The sequence below is a fragment of the Acomys russatus genome, chromosome 3 (genome assembly GCF_903995435.1).
Source record: "Acomys russatus chromosome 3, mAcoRus1.1, whole genome shotgun sequence".
In the NCBI taxonomy this organism is placed as follows: domain Eukaryota; kingdom Metazoa; phylum Chordata; class Mammalia; order Rodentia; family Muridae; genus Acomys; species Acomys russatus.
In genome coordinates, this window is record NC_067139.1 from 30,568,110 (window position 1) to 30,593,409 (window position 25,300).

General features: G+C 42.3%; 1 non-coding gene across 1 annotated transcript; it reads right to left on the bottom strand.

Annotated features, from left to right (window-relative positions):
• Positions 1-14,788: 14,788 nt before the first annotated feature.
• LOC127187271 (small nucleolar RNA SNORA48) lies at positions 14,789-14,929 on the bottom strand. Its single transcript, XR_007830432.1, has one exon. It is a non-coding gene; the product is annotated as a small nucleolar RNA SNORA48 (small nucleolar RNA).
• Positions 14,930-25,300: the final 10,371 nt, after the last annotated feature.

Below are 25,300 nucleotides of genomic sequence, written 5' to 3' on the forward strand. Positions count from 1 at the left end.
TGATGACTAAGGAGGTTGAGCATTTCTTTAAGTGTTTCTCAGCCATTTGATACTCCTCTGTTGAGAATTCTCTGTTTAGTTCCAAGCTCCATTTCTCAATTGTGGAATAGAAGTTCTCTGCCTTTTATGGGGACATGAGTTTGGAGATGCGCAATCTTCCTCCGAACGCTATTGATTTACTTATCTGTTTGCAGTGACAGCTTAACGATCTAACTTCCATTAATGAATTAATACAAATGACCGAGCTTAATTATTTATACAGGAATTACATTATTTTTTTACATGCAAAACAGAGATCATAGGAATTTTATATGTAGAGCTTTTTTTGTTACTGCAACTTTTTTTTTTTTCAAAGACTGAAGTGTCAGAGACTACAAATTCCCTCTTTATTTAGAGCTGTGCCTTTCCCTATGTGAGGATACGTTGAGAAAGTGCCATCTGGGACCAAAGTGGAAGCACTCAGCATATTTCAAATCTTCCACTGTTTAGGACTCGGCCTTCCAGCCTCCAGTACTTGTGAGACATCCGTAGCGTAAGCCTCTTAGTTTAAGGAACCCGCTGTCTTAGTCTGAATCGATCAAGACAGATCTTAACCTAGTTATGTTCAGTCATAGTAGGCTTTTATGGAAAGGTTCAGAAATGACTCCCCATTAACTCTCCCATGGTCTTCCCAAGGCTGCTTGTTGTTTTGTTTTAATTTTAAAAAAGGTTTTAAAAATTCTATGTGTATGCATTGCTGCATCTCTGTGTGGTTATGTGGATATTAATACAGGTACTAGAGGGGCCCAAGAGAGAACATCAGAACCCTGGGAGCTGGGATTACAGGTGGGTGGAAGCTGCCTCACTTAGGTCCTCTGAATGAGCAGCAAGTGCCTTACCCTCTAAGGCACTCCTCCAGCTCTCTCTGCTATTGTTTTAAAAATACATTTTGCCTGCTGTATGTGTTTATGATGCTGGTCAGACTGTACAAGTGCACAGCGGTCTTCACACATCCGTTAGCTCTGTGCCGGGTGTGTCTATGATGCTGGTCAGGCCATCCAAACGCACTAGGTTCTATGTGACTCCGTTGACTCTGTTTTTCTGTGTCCATGCAATAGGAAGCCTAGGCACTTCCCTCATCTGTGCAGGCAAATGTCTTGGAGCTGCCACAACTTGAGGAGAGAAGGAGGCACAGCAGCAGGACTGAGGGCTTTGTCCCTACATTAGCAGTGGTAAAATTAACACAGACCAATGGGGCAAGAGGTGCTGGCTTGCACAGCAAAGGGTGGAAAATACAGCAGTGTTTCATGTGGGAAAAAATTCTCCTCTAGGCCAGATCAATGACAATTGCTTTCCACACTCAGAGCCTTTTTGTCTTTAGTACTACTGTGAAGATTGTGTTATTGCACCCATTTTCCTAGCTGGTGAAACTGAAAGTCATGCTTGTTTAACGGCACCAGGTTTAAATCTCTTAGCCAATTCTTCAGGAAAATGCTGGTACTGTCTGTGTCATGTCTCTGGATGGATCCGAAAATGTCAGTTCAGGAGGGCCTGGGGACATGGTTCAGCCATTAAGCATGTTCTGTGCAAGCACTGAGGACTAGAGCTTGGATCCCCGGAAACCCATGTGAATGCTAAATGGGTGTGGTGGCTGCCTGTAATTCCACCCTCAGAAGGTGGAGACAGCGGATGCTCAGGGCAAACTGGACAGCAAGAGAGTAGCAATACTAGTGAGCTTTGGGCTTGATTGAGAGACCCTGCCTCAAAGACTAAAGGGGAGCAACCACCCAGGATGATTGCTGGCATCAATCTCGGGCCTGAGCATGCATCCAAGCCCGCACATATGTGCACACACACATGCATAAGCATGTGTGCAGATACACACAAACACAGAAAAGGGGGAAAAAGTCACTTCTGGTGCTTTCAGGAGCCAGTACTTTAACAAGTGGCAGCATGCAGCACAGCATGGATGCAGAGAGTGTAGCTTGGGCATAAGTCCTGTTCAGTCAACTCGAACTGATCTGTGGGAATATTGATTAACCTCTCATTTTTCTGAAGTGTGAGCGGATATAATTATATTATATAGTTTGTAGTATTATCCTGAGAATTAAGCGAGATAACACACTAACAGTGCCTTGCTCAGTGTTTGGCAGACAGCATAGGAACACAATAAAAGCAGCTCCATTTTGATAATTAGGGCGAAATTTGCCTGGCTAACTCCGCGTTCCAGAGTTACTCTGCCACTGGATCCGGCGCAAGGCAATGATTGATAATCGCTGGTCATCGTTTCCGCCCACGCAGCGATCATGAGCTTGAATAAGGGCCATGGAAGTTGTGAACTAAAATCAAACCCTGCAAGCCAGAAGCGGAAAGAAAATTACACAAATAGCTTTTGAATAATCTCACCCATCACAGACTTCCCTTAACACCAAGAATAGACAACTAGCATAATTTAAATTTGTCCTCAAATCATCGTATTAATTTGCAGTGGGTTTTTTTTTTTTTTTAAAACAGTGACTCTGTTCCAAAGACCCTTGATTGTACTGAAGTGTCTTTTGTTAAAAAAATCTTATTAAAAATTTTTATTTATTCTACATGTGTGCGGGCACACACGTTGCAGCAAGTGGTCGAAGGACAGGGGACAGCTTCTGAGGTCACTTCTCTTTTCACTGAGTGGGTTCTGGGGATTGAACTCAAGCTGTCAAGCTTGGCAGCAGGTGCCCTTCCTCACTGAGCCATCTTTCCAGGTCTGCTGATGTATCTTAAAAAGTCACACAGGCGAGTTCAAATTGCAGCCTTTCCTTTGCCCATCTTTTGGGTCTGGAACCCTGGGCAGTTTTCAGATCTCTGCATTTCCCTTGAGGATCAAGCAAGCCTGCGCCTGTAGTTTCAAGTGCATGGGGAGCTTAAGGGGAGAAGCATGGTTCTGGGTACTTAGTTGACATTCACTAACGACTGAAGCCCCCTTTGCCATCACCTCAAAAATAATACAAAACCCACCATAAGGAATCTTCTTCACTCTTCCTACAAAGCAAGAGACATACGGGAGCCTTAAAGTCTGGGTCTCTCGTTTGTTATGTTGATTTTGGAAGTAATTCTAAAAACACAGCTTCATTGCTTTCTTCAAGGTTGATGCTTCTGGAACCTTATAGTTGAGAGTTTTCCTTACAACTTTTAAGAGTTTTAACATTTATCTTTATTTTATACACGCCAAGTGTGGAGCCAGGGTCAATGTGGGGGTGTGTTCTTCAATCATTCTCCACCATATTTTTTTTTAAGGGAGGAAGAGTTTGTTTTAACTCACAGTCTCAGAGGACAAACAGTCTATCACGATGGGGAAATCTACGCCTTATGTTTTGAGGCAGGGTCTTGTCTCTCTCTCTGATTCTGGAGCTCACTGTTTGGGCTAGGCTAGGTGACCTGTGAGCCCCTGGGATCTGGCTGTCTCTCTCCCTCTAGCACTAGGGTTATAAGCATGTGGTGCATGCCCAGCATTTATGTGGGTCCTGGGAATCTGCATTATAGTCCAATAAACACTCAGGTCTTTTAAGATATCATGTGTAGCAAGCACTTTGCTCAGGGAACCATCTTTTTGGCCTTAGGGATTTCTTTTAGAGAAAGGTCTCATAGACCAAAGGGAATGTGTCTTGAAGCTGGGAGCTCCCTTGTGATGGGAAGGGCGTTGCTGTCTTTCCAACAGGACCATCTAGAGCCATCTTTGTGGTTCAGGGATCTAGTGGCAACAACAGACTGCCACGGTGGCTTAGCTGGAGGAGCTGTCGTGAGTTTCTTTCAACCCTGGAAATCGGTTGACCCAGCCCAGGCATATTGTTGGTGTTTTATTAAAAGGGTTGATTTGGGGGATGTTGTGTTTGCCATGCAGTGTCATGCTTGGAAGCCTTGGTTTCCAGCCTTTATTTATATGCCTAATTGTTGCTATGGAAATTCAATATTTAAAGAGGTAATTATTGCTGATCTTGTTGCATGTGTCCATTTCTGATGTCCAGCTGTTAGCTCTTTAGCTCCAGTCTAGCAGATTAATTACTGCTATTGATTACTTTGAGCTTCTCTCTTCACACCTGCAGTCTGTGTAATTAGCTGGTGGCCTCCTCTGAAAATTAGGAGCAGTTTCATTCTGGCACTTTGCCATTTCCCAGCCATGTGTGCTGCACTGATGAACAAAAGCAAATCTGTTTTAAATAGAGATATCTGGGTAATGAACTCTTTGTGTTTTTGAACTATCCGTGGATAATTCAAATTACCCTCTGTTAGCAAATATTGTACCTCATTTGATGACTATCTGCAAAGAAAAATTCCAAAACACTGGTTTTTATTCCCGTTTCTACCTTGAAGAAACTTGCTCCTGTGTGTGGTTAAAAAAACAAACAAAACAAAACAAAACAAAACAAAACAAAAAAATACCAAAAACAACAACAAGAACCAAAACAACTTTCTAATTCTGCTGTGGAGGGTGCCGAGGTACTGAAATAGGCTTTCTAATGGGAGCCAACAGAGGCACCCAAGCTTGGACTGTTGACTGTTCCAGGTGCCTAGATGCTAATGCTCATCTTTTTGTCAGATTCACACTCCTGGTCAGAGAGACGAATTACTCTTCTTGGGAGTCACATATGTGTGTTGGGAATGAATAAAAAGTTCCCTGTTAAAATAATTTAGTCAGAAGTTTGAGGGGCACTCCAGGAGTCTTCAATATTTTTTTCTCATCTTTATTCTAGTTAGCAAATTGTTTCCTTCCATGCTCATTGGAAAGCAAGCCTGGCAGTACCAAGCGTTGGAGTCCAGAGCTTTGCCTCCCGTGTCCTCTGATGATATACTCTCATCTGTTGTATTTAATGGCCCAACATGCAGGAAATACGAGTTGGTAGTAGAATTGGGAGTGGGCTTCCCAAGTAATGGCATGTGGTGATTACCCACATGGCCAGCTGTTCCTTTCTAGGCATACAGGGTCCCAGCAATGTTGCCTTCAGCTATTTAACTCATGTTGAGTTGCCACTGTTTGGGTTATTGCTTGTTGTAGGGGGAAAATTAACTGTTTTCCTCCTGCCTATCACCCGCACCTGCGAGCTTTCATTTGGTGCTGAACGTGGGCAAGTGTGTCCCAAAGCCTGGTTTGCACACGGAAGGAACAAAGTTCAGAAAGTTATCGCTTGTCAAAATGACAGAAGTGTCGTTCTACTGATGCCACACACAGATGAATTTGGTTGTATCATAGCAACAGGAGAATGCCTGATCAGCTCTGTCATAGTTTCAGCGGGAAGAAAGCAAATCTTCCCCCTCATAGTCCCTGGAATCAGGTGGGAGGTGCGTTCAGGGGAAAGGAGTGAGAAGGCTGGAGGTGTTTGTTCATTGACTCAGCAAAGCTTTGGGGCATTGAATGGTGACACCAATCTGAACTGCTCTACTGACCAGAAGGTCCCCAGCTGGAATCTCATCATTTCCACTGTTTCCAGATTAAAATTTAAATGGTGTGCTGCCATTTGGAGGCCTTCTGGGCAGGGTCTTATGGAGTCACCAGTTATTAGGAGTGCCTCCCATTATCGCAACCCTAAAAAGCTATTTGAACAGCAGCCTAATGGGGTTGTGATTTCCAAGGACCATTTGCTGTTATTGCAGGTCTGTTCGGATGACAGGGGAAGCAACTAACCAAAGTTGCTTTCTCATAGCACCAGAGAGGGAAATCAGAGGCACCAGAGGAAGATTTAGCTGATCATAAATGTAAATTCACCCAAAGTAAACAATCTTTTGTTTCTCTCATTTGGACAAGGTCATTGCTAATTATGGCAACTGTCAACACTTCTTTTCCTAACCAGAGAGTGAACTTTGGAAGTTTACACTAACTATAAATGTTACTTAAGAAGAAATAAAAAACTGAAAACATTTCTTAAGGGGTACTATAGTAAAATACAAAGAGATGGCTTGACATGATAGTCCTTTCTTTAGATGGAATACTACTTAATAAATGACAGGAATTTGTACATATAGAGTTTTACTATAATTGCTGCTGCCAAATTAGACACATTATTAACCTGTGAATATTTTGAAGGCTGTGCCTAACACATACAGCATGGATCAGAAAAGTCACAATGTTAATGTGTGCAAAGTTGTCCCATATCCTTTTTTTTCATCAGCATCATAATAGAGAAATGAAAATCACCTATTTTTGATTCTGCTTTTAAAAAGAGGATAAGATATCTATCTGTATGTATTCAAAACTACTAGAAGAAGTTAGCATCCATGACCTATTATACAACCTTGGGGTATACTAGAAGCTAAGTGCTATGAGATCTGAGAGATTATTCGCAGGATGATGACATGTATTAAGCGTCTGTTATGAGTTCGGCATGGCATTCCGAGCTCAGAAGGCACCGTCTGTTGGAATGCCCACAGCAAATCCACACTGTGAGTACGTCTATCCTCTGAACTTCCTGCAGAAGAGCATCAGACCTTAGAAGTTCCACATATTCCTTATGGTTATTTTTGCACAAGTGACTTTACATTTCGGTTGAACCAGAATCGCACCTTCATCTGGTTATTTTGTTCTGGCAACACAAACTTGACAACGTATTTTTCCATGGGTGTAGATTTTGTTATATTTGAACTCATCATAGACATGTTCTCATGGATCTATGCATAAACCTGATGAGTTTGGGTGTAAATGTTATAACACCCTCAAACTAGCACCCAAGTTTTCTTTAATTTATCCCTAATCTTATTTTATGTAGTTACATATGTAATCCTAAGATGTTGTTATCTTGTCTGTTAGCTAAAAAAAAAATCTTAAGTAAAGGTGAGACTAGAGTGGAACATTTGTGCATGAGTTGTCTGACCAAGTCAGGTAGGCCACTCTGTGACTGTCCTATGTTTTCTTGTGAGAGCTTTTTGTGAAATGATACAGACTGTTATTGACCCCATTACTGGAAATGCAGGAAAAGTCCACTCTCCTCACACTTGGTTGTCTTCTTTTTCTTGCTCTGTAGCATTATTTTTGTTCGCTTTGATGCCCGAGAGAAATTCAAGGAAACAATCAGACTAATGTCAGCTTCTCCACGTCAACACACTTATATAGAATACATTGTACTTTCCCAGATGGCTTAGTTAGGATTTCTATTGCTGAGATGAAACACCGGGACCAAACCAGCAACTCGGGGAAGAGAGGGTTTACTTGGCTTATGCTTCCACATCACTGTTCATCACTGAAGGAGGTCAGGACAGGAACTCAAGCAGAGCTGGAACCTGGAGGCAGGAGATGATGCAGAGACCATGGAGGGGTGCTGCTTACTGCCTTGCTCCCCAGGGCTTGCTCAGCCTGCTTTCTTGTAGAACCCAGGACCACCAACCCAGAGATGGCACCACCCACAGTGGGCTGGGTCCTCCTCCATCAATTACTAACTAAGAAACTGCCCTATAGGCTTGCCTACAGCTTGATCTTATGGAGGCACTACACACACACACACACACACACACACACACACAGATATAGAGGAAGAGGGTGTGTGTGTGTGTGTGTGTGTGTGTGTGTATAATGCTGTTCTATACTCACCCTTACTTGCTGGTCCTGCAATGTCTTTAAGATATTTTGAGTCAAGGACCTTTAAGTGAAGGACTGGGGGCGGGGGCACTGAGACTTCTCCATGTCATAAGTGTGCAAATACCTTTATATTCTAGGAGATGTCTTCACTTTTCAGCCCCAGATTATTGCTCAGAAGGGAGTAGATTCAGCATTATCTTACACTCTGGGTAGTCTTCAAGACATTTTCTTGCAAACACAGAGAAAGCCAGATTTTTCTAGTCTTCGATTTTTCCCTTTTGATGTTTAATAACGTCCCATCTCCAGCATCAACCCTCACTCTAATGAGCTGAAACTACATTAGCGAAATCTTAGGCAGATAAATTGACTCGAACCTCGGTTTGATGATCCTACTTAAGACATTCAATTAATTCTGTTTTGCTACAAGCTAATTTATGATTTTGTATTTATTCAAAAAATGTTGAACATACGAAGCAGTAGGAGACAAAGTAATGAATTATTCTACCTCCCTTCACACACTCTCTTGTGCTCTTTTCAGTATGAGGGGAAGAAAAACATGAACAAATGCTTTTGATGTGGTGTGTGGACACTCCCTGTCATATCAGGTGGTCTAACCAGAGTAAACACATCAACAGACCCTCTAGGAGAGGAAATTAGTGTAGTAAATATTAGTTTATTAATTGTGCTTATATTTTCTTTATTTCCCCCTTCATTTCTCTCTTCCTTCCCTCCTTCTCCCCCCGCCCCCAATTTCTTTCTTCCATCTTCTTCTATGAGAAAATGTTGTCAACCTTGTGTAATAAAAAGTCTTCTTTGTAGTGAATGACAGTGAGCTGCTGGGTTAATCGCTATACATTTGAGCAGATATTTTGATGCATTTTTCTATGCCATCGCTTTGTAACTGATCTGCACAGTTCCAGAGAGAAGAGGAAGGGGAAGTTTTTAAACTAACAGCAGGCCCACGCTCAAGGATACCTGTTTTTAAGGAGTTTCTCTGGGTCTACAGGTTGTGGAAGTTGCCTTTGCTGATGTGGGGAACTTGTCACCTTCTGCAGGGAAGTGCGTTTAGTGAAAATCAGCCAGGAATCCATTGCTCAAGGTGACACTGGGGTGTGTGACTTCCTGGGTTTCTGGAGAGTGGTAGAAGGCAGGCTCCTCAGCCATCCTGTCCCTTGTCAACCCCCTCTGAAGCATCTGCACTTTCTTAAAATGTTTTTTGCTTCTTCATCTCTCCTTTTGTCCGTTCTCTTTCTGTTCACATTCTGCAGACAAAAATCTCTGATTTCTGAGCTATTTTGTTCAGCAAGTTTTTAAGCTGCCCCTCTGTTATAAGCCTTACATCTCTCTGAAGCAAACCCAAAGATGTGTCTTCTCCAGACAGCAGCCTGCGCTTCTGTTGGGAAACGTTGCTCTTTATGTGCTGCAAAGGGGAGCAGACTCTTTGTTGTGGCTTCCAGTTGACCATTGCCCACCCCTGTGCTTCAGGGGACCAGGTCTCGACAGGCACCCTCTTACCCTCATCAATATCTCCAAACAGAACTTATCGCTGCCCAAGTCACAGACTTTTTAGTGTTTCTGTTTTTTTTTTTTTTTTTTTTTTTTTTTAAGACATGGGAAACAGTACTTAAAATGGATATAATTTAATCAATTTAAAATAAACTCTGTCTTGACAAAATATAAGAAAGCAAAATAAGGTTTTTTTTTTATTACGTCTTTTGTGTGGTTCTCTATACCTGCTGCATTAAACAGGATTCATTCAATCGAGACTTCAGAAAGCAAATTTGTATTGCATGAGCTGTAAAGTGAGGTGCCAGTGGGGAGATAGGAACCTCAACGAGGGCGATGGAAGCAGGCAAGCAGAGAGTCAAAACAGAGGACTACAGCATCGGTTATTCTGTCTTCCCTCCTTCCGCTTTTCTTCTGCTTCTCTTCCTTTCTCCTTTCCCCCTCCTTCCATGTTCTTTCTTTCTCCCTCCCTCCTGTCCTTCCTTCACTTCCCCTCTTCCTTCAGAACTTAGGATGATCTTTAATATATGACAGTGCTCTTGTCCCCATTTCTTTCCTTCCTTCCTTTCTTGCTTCCTTCCTTCCTTCCTTGCTTCCTTCCTTCCTTCCTTCCTTCCTTCATCCCTTCCTTCCTCCCTCCCTGCTTCCTTCTCTCTTTTGTTCCCTCCCTCTCTCCCTTCTTCCCACCCACCTCCTTCCCTTCCTCTCTTCCTTCTCCATCTCTGAAGACGTCTAAGACAGTTGTGTGCCCATGCTCGTCCAGAGGCTGTGCAAGTGTCCCTGGTGCCCTGCTTCCTCGTACATGGCTTTCACAGTACCGCTGGAAAGAGGTTTCCTCTGCTGAGCTATGAGCCCAGACCTGAGCAATCTTTTGGAACTGTCATCTGGGTCCACAGTAAAGGTGGCTGTGGAAGGACAAGAAGCCCTGACTCAGTGTAATTTATCCTGTGCCACATGGCGCTCCCTATGGAAATGAAGCCTCATACTGCATTGTGGCTTTCCAGTCCAGAGGACTGGGGGTGAGTAAGAGGAGCTTCGGGTGAAGCAATGGAAGTCGGGGGCATCTCTGAGGTTTTCACTTATACACCCCTGATTGACACTTATGCAAATTGTTTATGCATAATTAAAATATGTGCCCATTTTTGAGTTAACACTTATTTTGGTAATTACTTTGAAGAAAATAATGGATGTGGTCATCCATTGTGTCATCCTATTGTGAAATTCTCTGGATGCTGAGTTCTGAGTGGCATTTTTGAACCTTGGGCTTCAAAATTGATTTCTGTTCAAGTTTAGTAATACAAAAACAAGATATTTAGACACAGAGTTAAGGGAAGAACATTTGGGTTAAATAATTAAATAACTTTGGTTCTGGGGGCATGCCATGTAGCACGAATGATTTTTGTTTAAAAGAAAATTATGAGCCGTTAATTTTAAATCTATATCGAACAGAACTCAAGCCCCACTCCCACCATCACCTCCATCCTTTCAAGACAGGGACTCATGCATCTCAGGCTTGCTCAAATTCTCTAGGCAGCATCAAGAGATGACCTTGAACTCAGAGTGCTATGGTCAAAGGTGTGTACTATCACACTGAGTTTTACATGGTGCTGGGGACCAGACCCAGGGCTTCCTATATGCTCAGCAAGCTCTCTACCTACTGAGTCACATCCACAGCCCTTATTTTTTTTCTACTTTCTGGGAATGTTCTAGGAATGTTTGCAATGCATCACAGCTATTATGTATAATAATTAAATAAAATTACATGGAATATATTGAATGTACACAGAATGCACATGGAAAGACTCAGGTATTATTCTAGCTGTGCATTTGTAAAAGGCAGAAACATTTTCTTTTTGGTAAAGCTATAAAGAACTTCCCATCTTTCCTACATTCCCTCCTTCTTTTTTTCCTCCCTCCTTTCCATCCCAAGTTTTCTCCTTTCTTCCCTTTTTCTTCCGTCCTATCTTCCCCATTGTCTCCTCTCTTTTGCTCTCCAATATTGCTCATCTTCCTGTCCTTTTTATGCCTTCACAAGTACTAACCTAATGAATGAGGAAGGTGTTGTGTGTTGTGGAGAAACACCAATCCTGTGTCATCTGTCTATTCTCTTGGGTTTGGAGTCCAAGAAGTCATTTATAGTCTCTATTTTTTTTTCAGTCAATTTATGCCATCCTGTTCCAGATTATATAACCTAGATCTATTACCAGTCTCAACCAGAAAATCCCTGTCAATTTTGCTGAATCTGTTATAGTCGCTACCCTGATGGTCTACTAGTATGACCTTTCTGTCCTTCATATTCTAATAGCTAAAGTAATACTGAAATATATGAATCAAATCACATCACCTCCCCCTGCCATCTTTAAAACTTTCTTGAAGCTTTGCAAGTCACTAGAAGTTTTTAATTCTTCCTTTTGGCCTCACAAGGGATGGCCCCTCCTACCTTCTGCCTCACTGGTAACTTCCTTTTGTGATCACCGCTCCCCAGGAACACCACTCTTTTTCCCAATCCTCAAAGGAGACATCTATGTTTGTGTCTCCCTCAGAGTCATTGCCCTTGGTGCTTTCCTCTCTCATGGCTGGCTTTGTCACTTCATTCAGGTCTCGGATTAATTGTCACTTTCATAAGAAGCTTCCTACCACCTGTTCCTGTCCATCATCATTCTCCATCCTGTAGTGAGAACTTGTTTTTTTAAAAAACCCAGTTATATTATGTGACTATGTTTTTGTTTTAATCCTACATGTGGGATATGGGGCTGCTTCAGATTGTCCACTGCCATGTGGACATATGTGTGTGTGTGTGTGTGTGTGTGTGTGAGTGATTTTTTTTTTTTTGGTAGTTTATATTTGGAATTCTGGTGACTCTTGAGAGAGTATGAATGTGAGAGCCCCAAGATTGCCTGGTTGGAGTTATCTTGATGATGAAGATTGAACTTTCCTCAAGGAACTTGATGCTTCTAATCATCAGGAAGCAGTCTAAAGAGAGCTGTGCCCCCTTTGTTCTCTAACTTTTTTTCTCACCTTCCTAATGTTGGGGGGGGGTTGGGAGAGATTGGGGTTGGAAGGGATTGGAGTGGAGAAGGGTGGTTGATATAGGAATCCAAAGAAACTAGCCAAAAGGCCCAACTACAAGTGGCACCCAATGTGGGCCTAGGCAGAATGGGAAACTTGATTTCTAATGCTATACAGGAAGCATCAAGAGAAGAAGGGATGGAGATTGTGTTTCAGGACATCAGCAAACCCAATAAAATAGCTAAAAATCTTGGATACACTGTTATAGTGTTTCCTAATGGCAGCATTGATGGTCTGAATTACCCAATGCACTTATTTCCTTGCGTGTTTATTATTCCTGACTCCCAGTAGGATGCATCTGGATGATAGCAGGTGGTTCTCTGCTGTCTTCAGTATGGAGCTCTCATTCATTAAAGTGAGAGCAGTGATTAGTAATTCAAAGCACTTTATTATCTTTTGATATTAACAAAACCTGTGTTGATATAAGTTGTTGTGGCTACTGGCTAATTTCTCATTTTTCTCTTGTAAATATAACAGAAGCTGTTGGCTTTTTAAAAGAAAGTTCCCCACCAAGGGGAAGTGGTCTAATAAGGGGCATCAGAGGTCATGTCCGAGTCAGTCCCTGTTCTCCACACAATTGTGGAGAATGTGCTGCCCATTGGCTAGATCTGGATAGGGGTTCTAGGTTTAGTGCATGCATTGTCCTTGGTTGGTAGAGTAGTTCAAGGTGATCTGCCTGCATCCAGATCTGCCAGCCTTAATGGTCTAGGACCCTCTGGATCCTTCTATTTTCCAATTCTTCCTTACCTCTCTTACCTAGAGCCCCATTAGGAAGTCCCAGTATCCATCCCAACCTCCAGCTAAGTGAAGACTTTCATGGGACATCTCTGTTGGTCTAGTGTCCAATTATAAGTGAGTATAATGCCATGTGTATCTTTCTGGGTTAACTCACTCAGGATGACCATTTTCAGTCCCATCCATTTGCCTGCAAATTTCAGGATTTCCCTGGTGACACTCCAGGAAGAGACCTAGTAGGCTGTGATCTTATAGTGGGAGACAAGGCCCCCCTCTGTCACAGACCTAGGGGGAGGGGAATAGGATGAAAGGGGAAGGGGGGAATGAGAAGATACAAGTGAGGGAACAACAAATGAGATGTAATCTGAATAAATTACTTAAATAAAAAAATGGGGGTTAAAAAAAAGAAACCCGAGCCTCTAGTTTTATCAAATTTAGAAAGACTGTAACTCTACTTAGTACTATAACAAAGTGACCCAGCTCAGGTGATTTTAATGGCCAAAAATGCTTTTCTCAAAATTCTGGAGGCTGAAAGTGCAAGATCAAGATTATTTCCCACCAGGCTCCCCTTCTTGGCTTGTGGACAGCTGGTACTTGTTGAGTTGCCACATACTGCTTCTGGGTGCACATGGAAGTGGTGAGGGATATATCCTTGGGTCTCTTTCTCTTTGTATGGACACTGGTCATACAGGACTAGGACCCTACATTTTTTGTTCTAAATTAACCTTTCTTACCACTTAAATAAAGGCCTGTCTCCAAGCACAGTTGCACAGAAGATTAGAATATTGATATATACAATTTGGAATAGGACTCAGTAATAGCTGTGAATACAAAAGCACTTTCATGATAAGAGTTATAGAATATCATTTATTAGGTTACAGCACAAACTGCGTTTCTGTGTCTCTTGTTATTTCATCCAGGGGGACACAAGCATGTTGGTCATTTAAATTATGTCTAGATTTCTTTTCTTTCCTTTTTTCTTTTTTCCTTTTCTTTCTTTTAGCTTAATAATTTTGCTTAGTGACACGCAGTGCTACATGCAGTAGCTTTTCTCAGAAGTTTGCCTTTTGAAGCTGCTTGAAGCTTTGCACCTGTAGAACATAGATTCAGCAATGCTTACAAGATTACAAGAGTTGAACTTAATTCCATAAAGCCAAAGTGGAAATCTTAAGAGAGAGAGAGAGAGAGAGAGAGAGAGAGAGAGAGAGAGAGAGAGAGAGAGAGAGAGAGAGAAGAAGAAGAAGTTATGAAAAAGCTTCCTCCATCTTTCTTTTCAACTTCGTAGGTGGTGAGGAGCAAGTGGAGTGGGGTGGGGAAGGAGAGTGGTCATTACCCCTGCACCTATACCACCCCATAGCAGATAACTCTCACAAATTAACCCCTGGTGCTGGCTTACCCATACCCCTGCCTGGGCCAGCACCCTGAGTGCTGCCAGTGGTGAGAGATGGAGTGAGCTCTCCAGCTAGTGAGGGGAGGGGGCAATTCTGCATAGCCTTTGAGTATCTTGGCTGCCCAGACCAGGGATTTCCCCATGATCTCCAGTGGTAATATAACACATACCAGCCCCTGCTGCTGCATAGCCATGGACCCAGGCATGGCCCTCAGTGGCAGCTCAGTCTGGGACATCACCATGGCCCCAGGTGGTGAGGCTGGCCACTCACAACAGGCTACCTCTCTCCACTCTTGAGTCTCAAAGTTCCATCTCTTTCCATAATGCTCAAGTTGCTACACTTCTCTTTCTCTCATCTGACCACCACATACTCACACATTGTGGCAGCTCCTGATGTAGGCTGGCCATGCAGCTGTTGGGACCCTGGGTGACATCCTCTGTCCCTGCTGTGTGGTGTGGCACCAAATGGTATGCCAGGGCAGGTCTGTGGGTGGCATGGCAGTCCATAGGTCTCTGTCTGCCTTCCTCCTCCAGCACTGCACTGCCTGGATTTGATTTGATTTTTATGAATCCTAGACATAAAACAGGTTTGGCCACCAAGCGAGCATCAAGCTAGGATGAACAAAGGACTGCCATTTGTTCTGCCTCAGTTGACAGAAGAGCAACACTACCAATAAAGTGTCTCTTTGCCCATCGTCAGGTGGTGGGGGTAGGTAGGGTGTTTTTTCTGTTTTACTTTTTCTTTTTTAGGAGGGAATTGTGTGAGATGGTCCTCTTAATTCGTTCTTTTGTCTGTTTCTGTATGCATGAAAAAAAAAATTGGAGGTACATAAGGTAGATTCTAGACAAGGACAGAAATAGAAAAAATGATTTACCCCAGAGGATCAGCTTGTATTCTTGCTAATTCATTTGCATGTTGTTTAAATGAATGACATATTGGTTGGACCATAAGATTTGGAAATCCCCCCCCCCCACCTAAATCTTTCTACTCTGTTTTTAAGGTGAACACTTTGCTTGTTTCCCTCAGTTATGAGACTCTCTATATCTTATAAAAATAAGAAATTAAGCAGCATTAAATAACATTATTGACTAACAAATTTTGTGTTTTTTAAAAAAGGAGTCTGATGTAGAACAAACAGGGTGGGAGAATAATAGTTTCCAATGGCTGAGTCATTTAACAAAAAATTAAAGATGTTACATGGTTGTGGTTGAGTTATTAGTATAAAACGCAGTGAATTTTTGTGAAACTTCAATTTGTATCAATTACAAAGTGGAAATTAGTTGAACCTGAAGAAGTGGCTAGAGCAAGTGGGCATAAACTGACATTTCTGAAAGTCCTCACATTGAGTTCATCAACTGGCTGCTACGCTATAAACATGACAGAGTGGGGCAAACACTCGATTGCATGTTGACGTCCAGGTCTAGGTGAAGAAGCCATGTCCCTATTCGGAAGCATGAAGAAGCCATGCCCCTATTCGGAAGCATGAAGAAGCCATGCTCCTATTTGGAAGCATGAAGAAGCCATGTCCGTATTCAGAAGCATGAAGAAGCCATGCCCCTATTCGGAAGCATGAAGAAGCCATGCTCCTATTTGGAAGCATGAAGAAGCCATGTCCGTATTCAGAAGCATGAAGAAGCCATGCCCCTATTTGGAAGCATGAAGAAGCCATGTCCGTATTCAGAAGCATGAAGAAGCCATGCCCCTATTCGGAAGCATGAAGAAGCCATGCCCCTATTCGGAAGCATGAAGAAGCCATGCCCCTATTCGGAAGCATGAAGAAGCCATGCCCCTATTTGGAAGCATGAAGAAGCCATGTCCGTATTCAGAAGCATGACATGGTTGCCACAGGCCGATTGCAGCAGGTTACAAGGTCTGGTGTTGAGAGCGATTTGGCTGGAAGGAGGTGGGAAATCTTCATCAGACTTGAAAGCTTTTTAGAAACTTGAAGAAAACCTCTATGAGACCTCATCCATTTTGATGGGATCCATATGAATGAGCGAGTGTCTTATTTAATCGGGCAGGGCTGTGTGTTCCAGCTGTACACTGAATGATCGTCTGTCTCCCTTCGAACCTCTTAACTGCCATGGAAACATCTGGCCTATACTCACGCGTAGACGTACGTGAGCTGCTGCGAGGCTTCAGCTCACCTAAGTTATTCCTTACTTACCCTTTCATGCCACAGCTGGATACAGAGGCAGAACTAAAGCCAGTGTTGGGTCCCTTCCATCATTATGTTTATTCTGTTCTAAGTTTTCAACTTGCAGTAAGCTGTTCATTCTTAGGGAAAAGAGCTAGGGAGGAAACAAAAAGGTAGCAATTATAACTGAGGAAAACCTAGACTCTAAAGTTTTATTTCATTTCATTTGCACTTAGAGGTTTTTCTCCAGTTATCACTCTGGATCAAGGGGAGAAAGGTTTGTATATGTCCTCCCGGTGTGCAGTTTCAGCAGTGTTCATACGTTATGTGCAGTGATTATGCTAAATGTCTCGGTAGACCCCTAATCTGGGCGTGGAGGTGGAGTGAGTCTATGAGACCCGGCAGAGAACTATAGCGGGAGAGAATAGGGAAGCCGGAACTTTTAAACGCGAAGAACTAGTAAGAGATGGGCCAGTGGGGTGGGGGTCGGTTAAATGAGAAACAGAACATATAGTGTGTATGTTTTCCTCTCTGAGACCCCATTAAACAGCTTCTTACATTGCACAGAGAGCAGTGCCTTTTGCTTTCTTTACAGCTTCTTAAGCTATGGGCTTTTTTTTTTTCTTTTTTAAATCATTTTTGCCTATCTTTTTAGACTTGTCTCAGGAAAAGAGGTTGCTTCTAATATGGGAGTTTATCATGGTGGTTGGAACCTGACTTTGGAGCTCTCATTCGCAGACAAGACACAAAATGATCGTTATTAATACATGCCATTTTGTCAAATTAAACATGTAGTATTTCAGTTAAAAGGATTGCTGTCATGCCTAGAACATCATCTTTCCTGACTTGATTCTTAAAACAGAACAGAATCTATTAGAATGAAGGGAGTCTGGGGTAAAAGGCAGGCAATCATGGCTCGGGGGCTTCCTCTGTGGGGCTGACGCCCACTGGAGTCCTGGCTGTGCCTGATTCAATTAGTAATCAGGGATGGAGTCATTGCTATTTGTGAATCTGAGAGCCTTGATTGTGAATCATATTTACAGACTGTGAGTTCTTTCTAAATAGAGCCCTTTGTATTCAAGGCCATCAAGAGTCTTGCAGCCTGTTTTCTCCCTGAAGCGTACATCAGACATCACTGTATTCACAAAGACTGTGGACAACGGAGACAGGCAGAATCTATGTGTGTTGTGTGACAGTATATTGTGGCAGTTATTTTTGTTAGCTGCTTTACCTGAACAGGAATACACAATAATGGCTAAGACTTAAAACATCCAGTATGGAAGTATCTTTGTGAGTCTGAGGTGATTAGCCTTTGGCAGGTGAGACTTACAGATGGTACTCTGTGAGGCATTGGAAGCATGATATGTGGTCTTCCTCTGGAAAGTCAGGCTGTATAGGACTTAAAAATTAGTGTATATTTTGTTACTAAATGCCAACTCTATGGCGTTTGATACCTAGTTTTTTTTTTTTTTTAATAAAGGCTTATGTCTTGACTTTCAAGTTTAGAGTAAACATTTGTTTTTATAATGTGTACTACAAATGCCTTTACCAGGCCATTTGAGAGCCATTTTACCATTAAGGAGCGCATAAACCATTTCATTTATGAAACAGATAATTAAGAAAAGTCACTAATGGTAAATATTGTTGGGAATACATTACCTAAAATTCTTGATAATGAGAAATATTTTTGTATGAGAAGGTGTTATACAAGCTTCTAAGGGAGAAAATCAAGATAGTTCTACTCAACTATGAAACACAATGATGTCTGGCCCAGCAAAATAACCCCAATGGTACTATAGTGGCACTTTTGTCTTGGGGATAACTAACAACTGTCTAGTTGAACTTAAGGCCTGTTTAATAAGAGGGAATTCATGCCTGGTACTGTAAACTTAGCAAAACTACACATGGCTGGAGAACTTATAAACTCCATGGAAAAACCTACTACTGCCATTTTAATAAACCAATATAATTTCTAATTGTATTCTAGAAGTGTCTCCTTTTACTACCAGGTAAATTTACCTGTTAGCTCACATCAAAGCAGCTTATTTTTTTGCAGCAGGAAGATGCTATTACAACTGGTTAAAAAGCAGGGAGTAAATTAACATGGGTGCTAGTAAGAGATGGACCAGTAGGGGGGGTGAGTGAGAAATATACCAGCTCTAACTGATTCATTTGTCATGTGACTGACCCCTACACCTAAGGCCCTGCGAGCATCATGGAAGGGGGTGGGGCATGGAAAGATTATAAGAGCCAGAAGATCAGGATGCCTGTTGCTAGGCAGTGTTTTCCAGACATGACAGGGATGCTGCAGCTGTAAATCTGAACAAAAATGGTTGCCTGGACAAGAATTGCACAATGACAACACCAGTCAACACAGAAATATGGAGAGGGACTTTCGCAAGGCCTCCCCCCTCGATGAACAGCTAGAGGCAGCCAGTGGCTCCCAAGAGAGGAAGACACTCGGTGACACATCCTCTGAGAGGTTATCCAATTCCAAATGGCCATCCCTGAACACACGTGTATATGAGGAACACTACGTGGACTCTGTAGGTCCATACATATATGTATGTATGTGTAAAACAACAGCAGTTATAGAAGAGGTCATGAATGTTGAGATAGAGTCAAGGAGGACAATGGAGTGAAGGTGGAAAGGGAAGAAGAAGAGGTAGAAATGATGTAGTTACAGTACCCACGTATGAAATTCTCAGAATATTGAGTCTTTTGTCCTTTGGATATTTTTAGTCTTTGGAACAGATTCGTCTATAGAATGAGACATCTTGGTTGTGAGACCCAACTTGATTGATCAGCGTATTTCATGTGCATCCTATCCACATAGTCTGATGGTCTTTGCCTTTAGCATACCTGTGTTTTGAGTGTGACTTACTCTGGTGAGGACTGGTGTGGAGTTTTTCGCTTGTCATATCATACCAGTGCTTATATATATATATATATATATATATATATATATATATATATATATATATATATATATATATATATATTTTTTTTTTTTTTAGATGCAGAAGCATTTTGGGTCTTAGGTTTGAAGTTTTTAGATTGTGGTTGGTCAGCGTATCCCTCTGGTGGTGAAGTTATTACAGACAGTAGCGGAAGGGTGGCTACTTGGGCTGTCTTTTCTGGAGATCGATTAGTGAATATCCACACTTGTGTCAATCATTAGTTTGTGTTAGTATTGGATGACTCATAAACAGGTCAAAAGCTGAAGAGGAGCTGAGAATTCAAGCCCTTTTGTGGTCACAGATTTTGCCCTATCTTGAAAGAGACCGTTACTGATGAAGCCAGGGCTGCCTGTTTGTGGCCTCTAGAAAATATAGTCTACAGTTTCCTCCATAAAAAATGCATCCGAGAGAGAAGCAGCAGCTTGCTGACACCCTCATAATGGAGTATGGCCAAGGCAATTGTTGATCTCTTACAGCTTTTTGAAGAGTTAGCTCAGCCGCTCTGTTCTGAATAGGTCCACCCTTCTGTTGTTTAGCCAGCAATCTGCTCCCTTCCAGTGAATGGAAGAAAAGCTGAGAGGCAGAATTTCAACTCTGTTTAAATTAGAAACCTGTCTCCTTGTGAGTTGGGCCCCTTCCCTTCCTTAAGTCTTCTACCAAGGAGGAGAAACGCAAGTCAGATGTGGAGCAATGATCATATTTCATCAGCTATAAGCCTTACGCTGTAATTTTAAAACTAACTACTAGGGCATCGTAGAAGTGCATGCAATGTGCAAGCCCATTCTTAATACTGCCAAGTGGAATGCTAAGTGTCTAAAGGAACTTAAAACAGATTTATAAAAATGGCAACAGGGTAACAATTACCATTATCCCCAGCTAAACTTCCCTTCTTCTGTGTTTTCATCAAGAGAGCGGTGTTGTTACTTCAACAGGCTCAGTGTTGTGGTGACTTTTGTGGTACAAATAAAGCAAGACTGAAATTTTAATTGTGAAATTTAAAAGGGAAGTAATTGCTCAGTATTGGCTAATTCCATCTTTGTGCAATGACAGCAGCTGCGTTTCCCTGCCTTGTGTGTTTTAACAGATGGTATTACTTCTTATGGAGTGTTATAGTAGCGGCCGAGGTGAACCGAAGGAGAACGCTGTGACAGTGTGCTAAGTAAGACATCACTGACAGCCCTGCTGAGCGGCGGGGACAGATCTGCACGTGGTAGATCTCTTCTCACGTCCTCAGCCCCCACCAAATGCTCTCCATTTGTGGCATGTGGAACCAGAATGGAAAGATGAGTGGGAAATTAGGCCCCTCTTTCAGAGTCACTTGCTTGCATACCATTAGCAGGCTTGAGACAGAAGCTTGAATCTGCCAGGAAGTAGAATTCATCGATCCCAGCCCCGTACCGGTGTATCCTTCCGCACAAAGAACGAACTAGCCAGACCTCAAGGAGGCTCAAGATCTAGGTCAGGATCTGCCATACTCAGCTTCCTCCGGATTGGTTTCCCTCGTATAAAATGCACTGGACACTTCCTGAAAGTCCCAGACGTTTAAATCCAATGCCACAGAAGGCAAGAAGTAAGCAGAATGCATGATGGGAACTACGTTCCACTGCAAGCTGCTATTATTGATGAAGTGTAGAGGAGAGGGGTGGGCTAGAGGATCACAGATCAAGCAATGTGCCTGTGGTTGAGCCAGAAAGCAAGCTATCGAGTGTGGAATTTACAGGGGGAGTGGCCACCACAGGCTCCTGTGTCTGAATGCTTAGGCCCCAGCTGTTGGCGTTGTTTGTGGAAGTTGCTCTGAACTGTGGAGTCTGGCTGGAGGAAGTGGGTTGCTAGGGATTTAGTCTGCAGCCTGGTCCCTCCTGTCCTGTTTCTATCTCCTGATCTGTCCAGATTTGACCAAGCAGTAGCAGTGGCAGGTTCCTGTCACAACACTTCTCACCCTCTACATGTGAGCCACACCAATTCCTGCTTCCTTTGAGTTGGTTCTTGCAACAGACAAAGTAACAAATACACAGAGTCATCCTGCATTATTCCCCCTGCCCCCCCGCCCTCCGCCCCCTGCCCCTTATGGGGCTGTAGCCAAGAGGTGACAGTGACAGCTTTGTGTGCCGAAAGATGATAACTAACCAAATAAATGCGGCATAACTGCCCTGTGCTGGACACTGCTAGCACTGGGGATCCCATGGAGGGTAAAGTGTGGTCCTTGCTTTATAAGAGAACAGGTAATGGAGGAGAGGAAAGAGAATTAGTCAAGTATAATGGAGGTTTTAATGAGTTCTTACTCAGCTGAGGCTATAGACGGCTTCAAGAATGAAGTCCATACTATAGGTAGAGAGAGGAGGAATAAATGCCATGGTTAGAAGATTCCTTTTTCTTTTGTTTTTGAGATTAGAATATAACCAACATCATTCCTCCCTTCCTGTTTCTCCCTTCGAGCTCTCCCATATACTTATTTGAGAGACTGGCAGGTTCCCTACTTTTCTCAGAATGTTTCTTCCTGGGACCCAGAAGTTTTCCCAAGATCCTACAGTGCTCTGATCTTCCTAAGAGCATAATGGTGAAAGTGAGCTCAAGACAGTTGAGATGGGAGGAAGGAGACAGGAGACTGAAGAAGGAAGAAGGGAGGGAAAGGAAAGAGGAGGAAAGACAGGAGAGGGGAGAGAAGAGAGGGGAGAGGGGAGGGGGAGGGGGGAAGGGGAGAGGGGACATATGTTTGAAGAACTAGAGCTCTTGGCATTTTAAACTGATCCAAGTTACCGACTAAAGGCTTTCAAGTGGATGTTTTCAGGAAGAGCTCCATGGAGCTGGAAGATCTGGAGGAACCTTGTCCATGATATTGACCTGTATAATTGTGAGCAATATAACTGTGAACCACTGAATTTAGAGGTAGTGGTCATTATGCCTGTGGAGGTGAGAGCTCCTGTTTTCTATTTCTAGAAGACATGTTTTTAATGTGCTGCTGATATGTTAGCATCCATTCCATTTTGACTCAGATGTGTGTCAAACTTTGCATGACACAGGATTATTATAGCTATGATGAAAAAACTTCTGGCAAAATTGAATTTTGTGATGACAAGGATAAAAACAGTAATTGCGTCAATACCTACTGCAAGGCACAATAATCACAACAAAGTGGCATTGACAATAAAATGGACAAATAAGCAGAGGAAAAAGAAGACAGCTGTAGTAAAAAAGGCCATACTCTGATGTCGCTGTACTTTTTTTTTTTTTTTTTTTTTTTTTTACTTTATTGGGGTTTCTTATGCTTCTGCCTCTCTTCTCTATCCTTTATCCATTCCAATACCAGGTAGGAGAGAAAGAAGGTTAGTGGGGAGAAGGGGTGCAGTTCTCTTTACCTTCTTCCTGCTGTTTAAGGTCGTTGGGTTCTTTGGGGCAATACCAATCTCAGTCGTCAGGACATCCAGCAGCAACAGCAAACACAGCAGCAGGTTGAATGAGCAACAGCATGGGAGCAGCAGCCTTGTTTTTCCTCCAACTCCTTTTCCTCTCAGTGCTCTGGCATTTATATCCTCTCAGAGTCTTCAGAATTAAACTATCTGCAGCAGGCAAAGATCATGCCCCTCTCTGAGCCCATAGGAGCCAATCATAGTTAACAGCTGTTGTTGAGCTAAGGCAACCCCATATCCCACACTTGGGATTAAAATAAAAACATATTTATATAACATAATTTGAGTTTTAAAAGAAATCAAAATTTCCACTACACTCTGATCTTGTGGGTTCCTTTCTATGGCTTCTTGGCTCTTTTCCATATCAGAAATAAAAGTGTTTCTGCCTTTGGATCACATGCAATAATGTGATAGATGCAATTCTACCTTTGCTTTGTATGATCAATTTTCAGTCACATGGTCTCCAAAATCCAAACTACAGAATGAATGACTTCTAAGTATATTGCCTGTGGCATGACCTAGGTTATGTGATAATAACTCTTTAGAACAACATTCAGACTGCTTTATACATGTGCCTTTTACAAATAGGATTCATGTAGCAAACTTCACACACACACACACACACACACACACACACACACACACACACACACACTTTTTCCTATATGCCAATATCTTCTAGAGCCACTCTAAAACATGGTCCACTGTGAGATTTGTAGTGTTGGTGGACAACTATTTGACCAGCTTGAAAAGATGGGCCAGGGGAGTATTCCAATATAACAATCCTAAGTGGAGGAGGCACGAGGGCACAAAAGCCAAGAAAACAAGGAGACTCCAGAGCTCACATGCTGAAGGTGGGAAGGTAGCCTGCCAGTGCCTGCTACAAATCCCACACACAATTAAGCCATTTCCAAGTGCAACAGTGATTATATGCTGTCCTGTGAGCATCAAGTTGTTTTAAACTCTAGTTTTAAGTTTTATTATTTATCTATTTGTGTGTGTGTGTGTGTGTGTGTGTGTGTGTGTGTGTGTGTGTGAGTTTATGTACACTGTATATATGCAGATCCCCGAGGAGGCTGAGAAAGGGTTCCTGGAACTGTAGTTTCTGATGGTTGTGAGCCAGCACACGGGTGATGGGAGCCAAACGCTGGTTCTCTGAAAGAGACATAAATGCTTTCAACTACTGAAAATCTGCAGCCCTGTGGCAGAGCTTCATAAGGCTTACAAGAGGCCTTTCCAGAAGCAGTTACCCCCGCAAAGTCCCACAGATACTTTTACGTGTATCCACACAGAGAACGCTGGGATTTCATCTTCCTGATGCTGCTATTGCTATGTTGATTTGCTCTGAAAATTACTTTTTTTTTAAAAAGAGAGTCAGCTGGGTTTTATCTTCCACATTAAATGCCTGCACATAATTTACTTATCTGTGGTCCTCTACTACCATTTGGGCATTTAGTATATTTTCACTCTTTTCTGTTCTACTCAGAATATTATTGTGCTCAAATTTATAAGTATTTATACATATGCTAGAGTTTCTTAGTGAAAATTTCTCTAAGTGAGATGGCCAGGTCAAAATGTTAGCCATCTCAAGTGTGCTAATATGGAGTGTCTATTAAAAGTCTGATATTGTATAGGTTAGTCACTTCCTGCCGTACTGGTTAAAACCACTTGAAACTTAAAATGACTTCCTTTAACGTTTAGAACACGTGTATGGCAAGATACCTGTGATAGGTGGCTGCCTCTTCCATCTCTTTGGTGACATTTCTTGAATCTTGGGGAGATCACAGTTCAGTACGGCTTGGCACTTCCTGATTGACACAAACTTGGGTCAGAATTGGAACACAGCTCTGATAAGATTAAGGCACCAATAAACATTTAATTTTAATGTTTATCTCAGTGCCAAATACTGCACCTGGAGATAATATCTGACTGGATTTGGACCAAAAGATGAACAAATGAACACTGGCTGTGAACACAGATTTATTGAAGCCATGCTTTTGGACTGCCCCCTTAACTGTCCTATACTATAGTTTTTGATTTTGAATTTTTCTCTTTTTACCCTTAAGAATGTTATGTTTTTTTTTTTTTTTCATTTCACCTACTTATGATTGGGTTTATTTCCTTTCTTTTTCTTAGAAAAAAGATTTATTATTTCTACTTGCTGTGTATGGATGTTTTGACTGCATGTATGAATGCTCACTGTGTGCTTGAAGGTGCCCATGGGGGCCAGAAGAGGATGTTGGATAGCATGGAACTGGAGCAACAGGCAGTTGTGAGTCAGAGCGTGGGGGCTGGGAATCAAACCTGGATCCTGTGGAAGAGCAGCCAGGGCACTTAACCGCTGAGCCATCTCTCTGCCACCTCTTTTGCATGTCACAACTAATACTTTGCTTGATTGCTGGTGGAATTTGAAACACCCTGATGACATAGTAACATTACCTTAACGTTTGTACTTACTGTTTTTTAAACTCTTCTTTAATATTAAAATATAACAAAGGTTATCATTTCTTGCCTCTTTAGTCCCTCACTTGCTTAAACACTGTTTTAGGGTAAGAGTCCTGGTTTCTACG